Raw genomic sequence first — 12,766 nt, 5'->3', positions numbered from 1 at the left:
GTATGTATGTCCCTTAAGGTCCTTGTGTAATTGTAATGTGATATTGTACCCCCTAGCTCGATTGCCCATTATATATAATCTATATATACTTGTGTTCCCTTATGTACTTTCTGTATTGATTTGTTGTTAATAAAAATACATTTTAAAAAGACAAATAACAACATCCCAAAAAATGTAAATAAATAAATTACTTGTAAGCGACGTTGGCTAGCAAAACTCATACGTAGAAACACGTTATCGGGTCGTCTCGCGCCGTACTGCGCATATGCCGGTCGTCAACTCAGAGGCACTCCTTCTATATAAACTTGTTTTTGACGAAAATGAAAACGTGTCAGTTTGTGACTCTCACAGGGTTGGAGTCATAACAAGTTCAACTACAAAAGACATTGGCTCAAATCTAGGTTGTTCCTTTAGATTTCGAGAAAATGAATGAATAAGTAAGATCCCGGGAAGTTTCGCGGTGTTAAGACCTTCTGTCTTTGGCTATACGGACACACCTGGTGCCCAAATTGATTACGTGTGTAAGTATATCGCGCAGCTGAGTGTCAAGTGTGGAATTTTGCAATTGTTTTAGATGCCATTCCCTCAGGTGTTGCTTGATTATTGAGGAACGTGTCAAGACCCGGGCCCTGTTTCAGAAAGCAGGTTTAACAAACTGAGTTTAAACCTGAACTCTGGGTTGACTAACTCTGAGCTGTCAAACTCAAGAGTTTTCGGTTTCAGAGCAGGTGATAACAATTAGTTCAATCAACTCTTGGTTAAGTTAACCCTGAGTTAAACACTTGCATGAGGAGATAAAAAGCCCTCATCAATGGAACGCAGATAACATGATTCATCATGGCAACGGGAGAAAAGGGCTCGAACCTCCTACTTGTCCAGTGGAGTTAGACATATTAATGAATGCGTATGCAGAATATGAGCATATATTTAAGAAAAAAAGCAATGCAGTAGCAGCAGCAAAAGAACGTGAGTTGGCGTGGCAGAAAATTGCTGACCGAGTCAATGCTTGAGTATTAATTTAAAGAAGTTATCTCGAGTGTTCCACTTATTCAACATTTTATATAATATAAATGTGTGTGTGTGTGCATGCGTGCGCGTGTTTAATATTAATGCATGTCCAACCCAATAGGCACAAAACCTACTTGGCAGCCACTGAAGATGAAATATAAAAATATACTTCAAACAGGTAAGATATAATTTCATTACAAGCAATTGTGATGTTGTTTAGCCTACCCTACCTAATTAAACAGCATTCAGTGGCTACATTCAACCTATAATATATTTAAGTAGTTAGTGACATTTTCTAAGCAAAAAAGTGTTTTTCAGCCATCCCAACACTGCCCGTATTTGAAAGTTACACCTAAATTCCTTTGTACATGCATGTCTCTGAATTTGTGCTTACAATTATAACCAATAGAAAAAGGCTGAGGGCTGAAAAACAGGTGAGGGTCCACCACCACTCACAGAGGCTGAAGAGATGACCCTCAGTCAAAACAGTGGGTGACCTATTGATGAAGGTATCTTTGGAGGAGCTCATCTGACCCAGCCACCCCCCAGGACACAAGGGCCTACATAAGAGTTTAGTTATTCACATTAATGATACGTACATTCATCCTTTTGCCAGTGTTTCCTCAGTGATGCCCACCCATCCATCTTAGACACAACTTTGTACAATTATTTGTAATTGACTTATGTTACTTTTTCAGATTCTTAGTTGTCCTTCAGATCTATTTTAAGGTGACTCAGAATTATATATTTGAAAAAATTGTAATGTGGCCTACACACTGTTGTAAAACCAAAATTCAAATTATGTGGGGCACTTTTCTGGGTAAAGTTATAATTGAACTGTCTAATCTTAATATTCTACCAGTTACTGATCGTATAATCTGTCTGGAGCCTTCTGCCATAACAGACCTCCATGCAGTTGTAAGTACTCTTAACACTCCACTGATTTTTCATAATGGGTTAGAGTAGAACACCAAAATTGTTACTTTTCATTACAGGAGGATGATGATGAAGACACCTTGTCAGCTGCCACAGAGAGGGAAGATACAGAGAGGCCTATTGAGGATCACACCTTAAAAATAACATTTAACAGTTGATGATAGTGTTGTACCATAATAAAACTTGCACCTTTTTCTCTAACAGAGCAATGCTGGAAATTACACCTACACAGCACAACTTACCTCAGTAAGATTCTGTTCAACATTGGCCCATTACATACAATGAAACTAAGTAGACCTGGCAGTGAAATTCAATGTCATTTTTTAGTGTTCCTATAGCTCCCTGTGAAAAAGCTGTACAAGGTGTACTTAAAGAACCAAATTGAAAAATGTCATTTAGAAATTGACCACAAGGCTGCAGATGCAAAAGATAGAAATACAACTGCTGGAACATCAGTTAAAGGTGGGTGAGGTGCCCACAGGTGGATGATTTTACTTGTTTGAACAACATAAATATTAAACTACTGCACTGCATTTGTACTTGCAGGAAATAAAGAAGACTTCATAAAAATAAAGGCATATTGTCTTTATTTAACACTGGGGAGGTGATGGGTCAATCAGAAATGGTAGCATATTGTGTCTGACTCCTCTTCCATCTTGTGCGTCAGCGGGGTGATGTCATGATCGTTCACTGGTTGAGTAGGACATTGTTCTCCTCTAATTGTGGCAATGTTGTGGAGAATCACACATGCCATTTCTGGGGTGACCCTGAGCCTACGAAGGCACTGGAACTGGACCTTGAGCATCCCAATGGTCATCTCTACCCTGGATCGTGTCCTGCAGTGAGCCAAGTTATAACGTTGCTGCGGGCCGTGCCCAGGATCAGGGTAAGGGGTCAGCAAATAGGGCTGGGAGGGGTACCCTTTGTCACCGAGCAGGTTACCATTGAACTCTCCTATAATACGAGGCTACAGTTTAAATGTTCAGCTGCAATAGGAGGAAACAAAATATTGATTATAATAGGATATAGCTATATGTATGTACAATTGAAGTTGGATGTTTACATACACTCAATTAGTATTTGGTAGTATTGTTTAACTTGGGTCAGATGTTTTGGGTAGCCTTCCACACAAGCTTCCCACAATATGTTGGGTGAATTTTGGCTCATTCCTCCTGACAGAGCTGGTATAACGGAGTCAGGTTTGTAGGCCTCCTTGCTTGCACAAGTTTTTTCAGTTCTGCCCACAAATTTTCTATAGGATAGAGGGGTCCGGGCTTTGTGATGGCCCCTCCAATACCTTGACTTTGTTGTCCTTAAGCTATTTTGCCACCACTTTGGAAGTATGCTTGGGGTCATTGTCCAGTTGGAAGATCCATTTGCGACTAAGCGTTAACTTCCTGACTGATGTCTTGAGATATTGCTTCAATATATCCACATAACTTTCCTTCCCCATGGTACCATCTATTTTGTGAAGTGCACCAGTCCCTCCTGCAGCAAAACACCCCCACAACATGATGCTGCCACCTCCGTGCTTCACGGTTGGGATGGTGTTCTTCGACTTGCAAGCCTCCCCCTTTTTCCTCCAAACATAACGATGACCAAACAGTTCTAGTTTTGTTTCACCAGACCAGAGGACATTTCTCCAAAAAGTACGATCTTTGTTCTCATGTGCAGTTGCAAACCGTAGTCTGGCTTTTTTATGGCAGTTTTGGAGCAGTGGCTTCTTCCTTGCTGAGCGGCCTTTCAGGTTATGTCGATATAGGACTTGTTTTACTGTGGATATAGATACCTTTGTACCTGTTACCTCCAGCATCTTCACAAGGTCCTTTGCTGTTTTTCTGGGATTGAGTTGCACTTTTATCCCCAAAGTACATTAATCTCTAGGAGACAGAATGTGTCTCCTTCCTGAGCGGTAATGCGTGGTCCCATGGTTTTTATACTTGTGTACTATTGTTTGTACAGATGAACATGGTACCTTCAGGCATTTGGAAATTGCTCCCAAGGATGAACCAGACTTGTGGAGGTCTCAAAAAACAAACATCTGATGTCTTGGCTGATTTCTTTTGATTTTTCCCATAATGTCAAGCAAAGAGGCAGAGTTTGAAGGTAGGCCTTGAAATACATCCACAGGTACACCTCCAATTGACTCAAATTATGTCAATTAGCCTATCAGAAGCTTCTAAAGCCATGACAATTTTCCAAGCTGTTCAAAGGCACAGTCAACTTAGTGTATGTAAACTTCTGACCCATGGGAATTGTGAAATAATCTGTCTGTAAACAATTGTTGGGAAAATGACTTGTGTCATGCACCAAGTGGATGTCCTAAACAACTTGCCAAAACTATAGTTTGTTAACAAGAAATTTGTGGAGTGGTTGAAAAATGAGTTTTAATGATGCCAACCTATGTGTATGTAAGCTTCTGACTTCAACTGTATAAACTCACCACGGGCAAATCTAGAGCACAGTGTACACTCACGAAAAATTAATGAGTCATGCACAGACCCAGGCCACTGCTTTGACGTTGCTGATGTGGGCTGCATCACATATGATCTTCACAGTGCAGAACAGTAATTAGCTGCAGTAGCTGTATTGTGAAGTATCTTTTATTTGGAATGCTAAAGGCTACTATTTAGGCCTACCTGCACATTAATGCTGTGGAAAGACTTCCTATTCACATAATCTCCTTCCTTTACTGAAGGCGCTGTGATAGGAATATGAGTGCCATCTATGCAGCCAATCACACCTGGAAACCCTAAATATATCAAATTAACTGATTTAGTGCTTCATACTAAATACATTAATTATTGCTTAGACTGATACCTGTAATTCTGTGGCATTCTTCTTTGAGTCTTGTGAGTCTGTGACTTGGGTACGCCACAAGTGTACAGTAAACATTTCAGTGCAAGTCACATTTCTGACGGCCCAACAGACGGTTGCCTTGGAAATATGCTCATCGTCACCAATGTTATAGAAAACTCCCGTTGGCAAAAAAACGAAGTGCAACAAATTAATTTATTCCAAACAGAGCATGTCCATGATGTGTCATATGAACGATATGAGGGCTGAGAATATTGTTCAGATGAATGATCGATTGAACATTTCTGTTTTTCTGCACAAACATAATCAGGGAATGATAAAACATCCAAGTGGGGTCTGATCACCCTCTCCCAACAGATTTCTGTGGAGTATTTGTGCTTCAATTTCAACTGGCTCTTCAAGAAAAGGACATGCCATGTCTGACACCTTCTTAAATCTGCAGGCTTCAGCTAAAGAGGAGAAACTCAGGGCTAGTTGAAAACCTGCCAGCAAGCAGGTTAGCTTCACAGAGTATGTTGCCATAGTAACTGACTCAGAGTTAAACTGAACTGGCTTTGTGAAACCGAAAACCCAGAGTTTCCTTCAACTCTGAGTCAACTAACTCTGAGTTTTCACAAAACCCGCTTTCTGAAAGAGGGCCCTGACCCTCTGAACATACCTACAATTAACCCTGTTGACTCATCAGTAGGAAAAATGTGTTTTTGTTTTAGTCCATTCAACAACAATAGAGCTATACGAGCTTTGTTTCAACAGGAAACTTACTGGAATGGTTTTATTGATAATATATGTTGGGAAAATGTTTGGATGTTGCCACATACCTACTTAACACAATTAAGGAAGTTTCTTTTAAAATTATTCATAAATATTATACTGCCAACCACTATATGAAGAAGTTTAAAAAAACAAATTCAAAGTTGTAGGTTTTGTAATGACCACCCAGAAACAGTGTTGCACCTTTTTTTGGCATTGTATTCATGTAAGGAATTTGTGGCAAGACATCAGTAGATTTATAATTGAACACATTTATGAAGATTTTACACTATTATGGAGAGATGTGCTGCTTGGATTCTTTACTTATGATAGAAATAAGTTGAAATAATTTGATGAAATTAATTTCATTATTCTTTTGGTCAAATTTCATATTCACAAATGTAAATGTACAAACAAAACACATTTTCTTACACTGCAAAAATAAATTGAACTATTTTAAGACAATTAAATACTCTACCAACAAAAAAGCTGTTAGAATTATAATGTGTGTATGTCCCATAAGGACCTTGTGTAATGTGATATTGTACCCCCTAGCCCAATTGTCGTTTGTGTATATATATACACTTGTGTTCCCCCATGTACTTGTGTTGATTTGTTGTTAATAATACAATTACAACATTGTTTATTATTTTTTAAAGAGTAGTGAGGAGACGAATGTATTCGGTTCAGTCAGTCGGCAACAACAAATAAAGTAATGTTCATTTTGATGGGCGAGGGAGAAAACTTGTAATTGGTCACCACTTACTTGTACATATCTACCTCAATTACCCCGTACCCCTGCACTTTGCCTCGGTACTGGTACCACGTGTATATTGCCAAATGATCGTTACTCATTGTGTATTTATTCCTCGTGTTATTATTTCTCTTTGCATTGTTGGCAGGGACCGGATTAAGAAATCATAGGCACCCAGCCTTTTAAAAACGCATTTCATTCAATTTTACGTAATTTGTATGACAGAATACATTAGCTGATACTTTTTTAATGGCACAGAAATGATCGAAATGAGTGGCTACTAACAAATGTCGATCTGGTCTTGAATTCAAACAAACAAGCCGTGCCAATGAAACGACACACATATTGTACAATATAAGCACGAAATATATAAACAGTATATTATAGGCTACAAAGTAGGCTACTAAATACAATTTCCATTGGCACACTGACTCACCAAACGATGAAGCCATAGGCTACTCAAGGTGATGGCCGATGCACTAGTCGTGGCTTGGTAAATAAACAGTGCTACTGTTAGCAACAAATTGGGAGTTGTTGAGGAATGTTTTTATATACTGGTTCAACAGACAGATTAGTCTTCTCTTTCCAAACCGTGCATTCTTCCAGCGATTGTATTTTGAAATCTGCAAAAGGCAAATTGACAGCGCAACCAACCATATATATATATATATATAATCGATATAGTTTATAATTGGATTATATCTATGGCCACAAAGCAACAAACTGTACCGCGGCATCCCCGACTGTATGCATACCGATAACTGCCAAAATAAAGAAAACACTTGAGTAAACAAGTGATACAAAGTATATGTTATGGTGTAGGGTGCATTTTGATGCAATGGTTTAAATCCACTTGTAGAATCTATGCCAAGGTGCATTGAATCTGTTCTGGCTGCTCGTGGTGGCGCAGCACCCTAAAACACTTTATGTTGGTGTTTCCTTAAATTTGACAGATAGCCTACCTGTATGTGCTTGTGATAACGTAATCCACATTTATTTTTTATAACCTGTTGATCCTCTATGGCTAAATTATGCTCTCTGGTGTATTTTGAACATTTAGAGCGGGCTCCTGTGGGTGGATAATTTGTATTATTTATTTTATACAATTTTTTGCCTCTTGGGCACCGCCCTGACACACAATTGACCAGTCATTTTTATGTATTTATTATTCAGTTTAAAATGTAGGCCTACTACTGCGGCATTCACGTCTATATTTTTTGTACAAAAAAGATGACTGAATGATTCTGAAAATCTCCCAAGTTCCAACTTTGGCAGACAAGTTTCAAATTGTAGTTGAAGTTTCTAGCCACAAACACAAATTACACTAGCTAAAAAAATATATGTAAGTACAGTAGCTAGCTGAGAAGGGCTCATCAAGACAACTGACTGATCCGTTCGTCTCCACTAGACTCGCTGAGCGAAACACGTCACCAATTTGGGCACCAGGCGTGTCCACATAGACCATACAGTATGCCTCTCCCAGTCACACCTATCCATCAATTTCGTGTCATGTGCGCTGTGGAAAATAACACACTTGTGTGCTTTATTTATTGTATTTTATAAATCTGCAATCGTCTCAAGAATGTTTTCGTCTAATTGGAATTTCCTGAAACGCCACAAAATGAAATTGATTTTCGAAAGGACTTTTGTCGGATTTAAGCTAACGTTAACTAGTGCTAAGATATATCTAAATAGTTATAAAATAAATTGCATGAAATATAATCCGAATAAATCTAACTAGCTGATGACCGTAACGTTAGCAAATGTTGGTGCAGTCATTCTAGCTAGCTACATCCTGCCTACCTGTTCCAGGTGTGTACTTCCTTGGTAAATATACAGGAGCGTGAGGCATCAGAGTATATCGCTCAAACCCGACGTCAGTTCCTCTTCGAGAGTAACCAGAGAACGTGCAAGATGACAGGTAGGCTACAGATAGTCATCTCACCTTTAGTCTATTAACAGTAACAGTCCCTGAAATCTCCTCCAACACTCGTTATGTCAAATGATTGCGATACTGCTGTGTTGATGATTCATATTCATATTTGTGCAGTTTGAAACCCTGTTGATGTTTTTATTTTCAGTGTTGTCAATGCTCCCTACCTTAAGAGAAGCCATTTTACATAATCTGAACTCAGAGCCTCACAGCACTGCTGAAGTACAAGTACGTGGTCATGACTTGATAGCTCAGCAAAATTATTAGTTTATTAATGACATCACCTGTTTCTCTTCTAGACCAGCAAATAAACTTGAAATATGGGAGGACCTGAATATTATCAGTGTTATTATTCTTCAACATTAATTCATTTGAATCAATAACTAAAGTGATTTAATCACTTGATGTACTGCTATCTGTCATATGGCAATCACTCTTCTTTTCCCATTCCCCCAGGTTTCACCCGAAGTGTCGTGGCTGTGTACAGTACCTGTATGTTGATTGTTTTACACCGTGTTCAGCTCAATATCATTGGTGGCTACTTATACATGGACAATTCTGTCAGCAAGAATTGAATGGTAAGCCATTAAGCTTTAATGTCTTGTACCCTATGGGGCAGCTTCAATTCCTAGTTACATATTAAGCCTAGTCCTGGACTAGAAAGCAAACTCAATGGAGAATCTCTATTGAAAATGCTTTTATTTCAGGGATTAGTTTAAGCTGTGTCCAGAAAACCGCCCCTAAATGTGCAATGTGGGGTGGTGTATGCATGCCATTTCTGTGGTCTGTGCTCCACCAGATACCTTTGGCCCCTCCGGATGTGCAACAACAGTACCTCTCCAGCATCCAGCACCTCCTTGGGGATGGTAAGAGATATTCACGTCTTTCTGAAATAGCTAGTCTTCTCAGATATGCTATGTTTATTATTATTAAATTGGTTCCATGTGATGGAAAGCATCCTTACATTTGATGCATTCTCTCACTCCCAAGGGTTGAGTGAGATGATAACGGCGATGAAGAAAGCAGAATACATTAGGCGGGTAAGTCAGACAGTGCCAACCACATGCACACAATGCACCTCAAACCACATCAGGAGGAGGATTGTTAAGTCATATGTGATTATTTTGCCTGTCTGTCAGTGACCTGTGTCTGTGTGTCGGTCAAATTAAATTGTATCTATTTATATTATTTGTATTATGTCCACCCCCACCCAGGGTGTCCCTGAAGCAGAGTCTGTCCCTGCAGGAGCTGGAGCAGCACCTGAATCAGGTCAGAGCCCAGGTGGAGGAGGGGGATGGGGGCTCCACATACAGACGTCTCTCCTGGTACATGATGCCTGATGAGGAGAGTACTCTGGCTGCACAGGTAACAGCCCTCACCTGCCACTACCACTGGACTACTCACAGCTCCGCTATGGGGATCTGTTATTTTGAACATTACTGGATTGTCAACCATGGTCAGAGTAATGGTGATGGTGGTGCACATTATACAACTTAATGTATTTTCTTCTTGTTTATTTGGGCTTACACTGGGTTGTACATTATTTCATTGTGTTTGTTTGACAGGCCTGTGGTCTGACGGAGAATGATATCACTACCGTAAAGCTGCTCAATGAGACCAGAGATGTGCTTGAAAGGTAAGACCGAGGCCAAAAACTCATTGACCCTTATTTAGAGAGGCTTATTTTGTGTGCACGCGCTGAACTGTGTCCTCTATCCTCCAGCCCGGACTTTGGGCTTGACAACATGGTAGAGTTCTCGGTGGGTCCTAGAGCACAGGAAGACTCCGCCCCCAGCACTACACCTGATGGGTCTGTTTTTTTGTGGATGAATTTAATAGACAGTAATTTCTAAAAGGTTGTCTTATCGTAGTAAATCACTGTCTGAATGCCACATAAAATAAACACAGCTTTTTTGTAGGAAATAAATTCTGCCTATCAATTAATGTCCTTCCCAAAATCTCTTCCAGACTCTCGCATTTAAGTCTACCAGTTGCCAAAATAATCCAGATTGTAAATGGACAGATCCACTCGATCTACAGTGAAATACCAAGTCGCTTTGTACAGGTAAGAGCTCATTTGATTTGTGGAAGCATTTCCTTCATTTTTGAATCCCAGCAAGTTACACGAGGTCTTGACTCTAAGAATTTGACACCTTCCCTCTTTGCAGGATCTCCTGATGATAGACAAAGTGAAGGAGTTTACTGCCAATGTGTATGAGACATTCAGCACCTCCCATGAACTGCAGAAATAAGGAAGTGGACATATTACTGGTAGACCTGGACCTCTCAGCCTTCTCTGTATGTCTGCATGACACTGTGGACATAAGAAATGGAGGAAGAAATGCACTTATTCTCTGTACCAAGTCACAAAACTCAAGAGGATCGGGTCCTTGGAAAGTTACTGTTCCCTGTCCTTGGTGGGAGAAATGTGTTCCATTGTGGACTGTAGGGTTGTAAACTGCTGCCTTTACCTGGACACTTCAAGGTCAAAGACCCACTGCATCTTCTGTCGTTCTGCCCCTGAACAAGGCAGTTAACCCACTGTTCCCCGGTAGGCCGTCATTGTAAGTAAGAATTTGTTCTTAACTGACTTGCCTAGTTAAATAAAGGTTCAATCTTAAGAACCTGAGTTTTTGTCCTACCTTTACTGATCTGTTCCCCCAAGGCTTAAAAAGTCAGCCAAACAGCCCTCCATGAATCAGGTCATTTTCCTGTGTCATTATAAAGAAAATCCTGAAAGCCTTATCCCACTTTACATAGCTGTTGCTTTGGTACATTAAAGCTGAAATCTGCCAAAAGGAGCCACTGACTGCCCCAGGAGCATTTGTTGTTTTTGTTTTGAGGAAATGAGCACCCAGCATTGTGGTGTAAAAAAAATCTAAGTACTTACTCTGCTGTTCTATAGCTCGTGCAATGATGTTCGAGGGATTTTTGTTGTTTGAAGTAAAGTCTTTGTTGTAATATGTGTTGTTCCACCAATTAGGTGCCTTTTTGAGTAGTGTAACTTTGCGAGAAACTTTTAGAGAAAAAAGCCAGTTTTACAGTATTTCACCTAATTTTAACATTCTGCAATAAAGAGCACACATTCATCTTAACTATTTTACAACATCAACAGGTAAAAGTAAAGACCATTGTAAGTGCCAAATAAAGTGACTTCATCTTAAATCAGCCATAAATCCCCTTGTGGTGGGGTAATGGAAGCTTGTGTGCAGCAGGAAAGGGCAATTGAATTCAAGCATAAAATATTTCTAGCCTGTATCCATGGCTAACAGGGTTGACGTGTTATGCTTGACCCTCGCTGTTTTCCACCACAAAACACCAGGTTTTATATATTTTTTTTAACAAATAACATAATTCTATATATCAGCATTTTGACATGTCCATCATTGTCTCACGTCAGATCAGTGCAGATGGCTGTCACACTGACCTGAGACAAAGGGAGATGTTACAATGCTGAAATTTGGCACGCCTATTTAGATAATTCTGATTTATGGAATTCTCTATGTGGTCTATATTTAAGGGCACTTATTTTAATATAACAGCTTTTAAAATGCAATATTTGTGCACAATTTCTACTTAAAATATCAAAGGGCACCCCTATCCTTTGAGACAGGTTAAAGAAGGATTTTTAAGATATCCAGTGCTGTGCCATCTAGGCTGCAATTCCTCATTCAACCTCTAGGTCTACTTTCTGTTCAACAATGTTCAGTACTTCACTGCACTATTGACTTCATCTACTTTGTCTCTGTTTTTGAAATGTCAATGTTTTTTCTTAAATCATGGAAATTGGAAATGTTCTCATATTTCTGTTAGGGAATGGGGGTGGGCCTTAAAGTTAACCTTGAGGTTTGTTTGGGTACTTGAAGTGAGAATGTAGGCCTGTCTATTTACTCTTTGTAACATAACATTCTGAATGACAACAGAAAATGTAAGTACTGTAGCATTGACATTGAAAATTATAATAAAATATCACGATTTAATATATTCAGTGGCACTTTGATTTGTGTTTCCTAATATAAATGTAGGTAACTATTTTATGGACCACTTTGCTTCAGGGTCATACTGTAATCTCTTTAGAAGTTCCTTTGCTCAGCAGCAGAGGGCAGCACAGAACAGTAAGGACTAACACTATACTGGACTCCCATTGCGTCAATACTGCCCCTGTCAATTAACATGTATGATGGATCAAGTAGGCTACATCTCTATCAAATGCTTTTGGGACAAACACATTTGATTAACTTTCTTGGTCTTATTTATTTATTTATTTTACAAATGTATCTGCCTCCATGATTTATAAAGTTAAAGCTCAAAAGTGACCTATAACATACAATACTTTGTGTACTTTACTTGTTTTTGAAACATCACCATTTATTACGAGTTCTAGAAAATACTGATGGCAAACAAAACCTTGTTAACCTTTGTTTCCCAAAATTGTAAAGTGTGATTAGATGTAAAGTATTTGTTGTATTTCAAATATGTTAAGTTGCCGCGATATACTAAAAACAATTAAAAGGGATCATAAAAGTAGTAAGTAAAGAAATAAAGTCTATGTTCACATCAGGTGAAAC

At 39.1% G+C, this 12,766-nt stretch overlaps 1 long non-coding RNA gene and 1 pseudogene across 3 annotated transcripts; both read left to right on the top strand.

The window, feature by feature from the left end:
• Positions 1-217: 217 nt before the first annotated feature.
• Positions 218-2,518, top strand: LOC139582914 (uncharacterized). 3 transcript variants are annotated; one of them, XR_011676448.1, is made up of 5 exons: positions 221-966; positions 1,130-1,186; positions 1,418-1,737; positions 1,871-1,926; positions 2,004-2,518. It is a non-coding gene; the product is annotated as an uncharacterized lncRNA (long non-coding RNA). The 3 variants fall into 3 exon arrangements; XR_011676449.1 differs by having other exon boundaries at positions 218-521; positions 1,418-1,926; XR_011676447.1 differs by having other exon boundaries at positions 220-966; positions 1,418-1,926.
• A 5,661-nt stretch (positions 2,519-8,179) lies between these two features.
• Positions 8,180-10,587, top strand: LOC139582285 (peroxisomal biogenesis factor 3-like; annotated as a pseudogene).
• The last annotated feature ends 2,179 nt before the right edge of the window (positions 10,588-12,766 follow it).

The sequence above is a fragment of the Salvelinus alpinus genome, chromosome 8, assembly GCF_045679555.1.
Source record: "Salvelinus alpinus chromosome 8, SLU_Salpinus.1, whole genome shotgun sequence".
NCBI classification, from domain to species: domain Eukaryota; kingdom Metazoa; phylum Chordata; class Actinopteri; order Salmoniformes; family Salmonidae; genus Salvelinus; species Salvelinus alpinus.
Note: the sequence above shows the minus strand (reverse complement) of the source record. Positions and strands in the feature narration are given on the sequence as shown.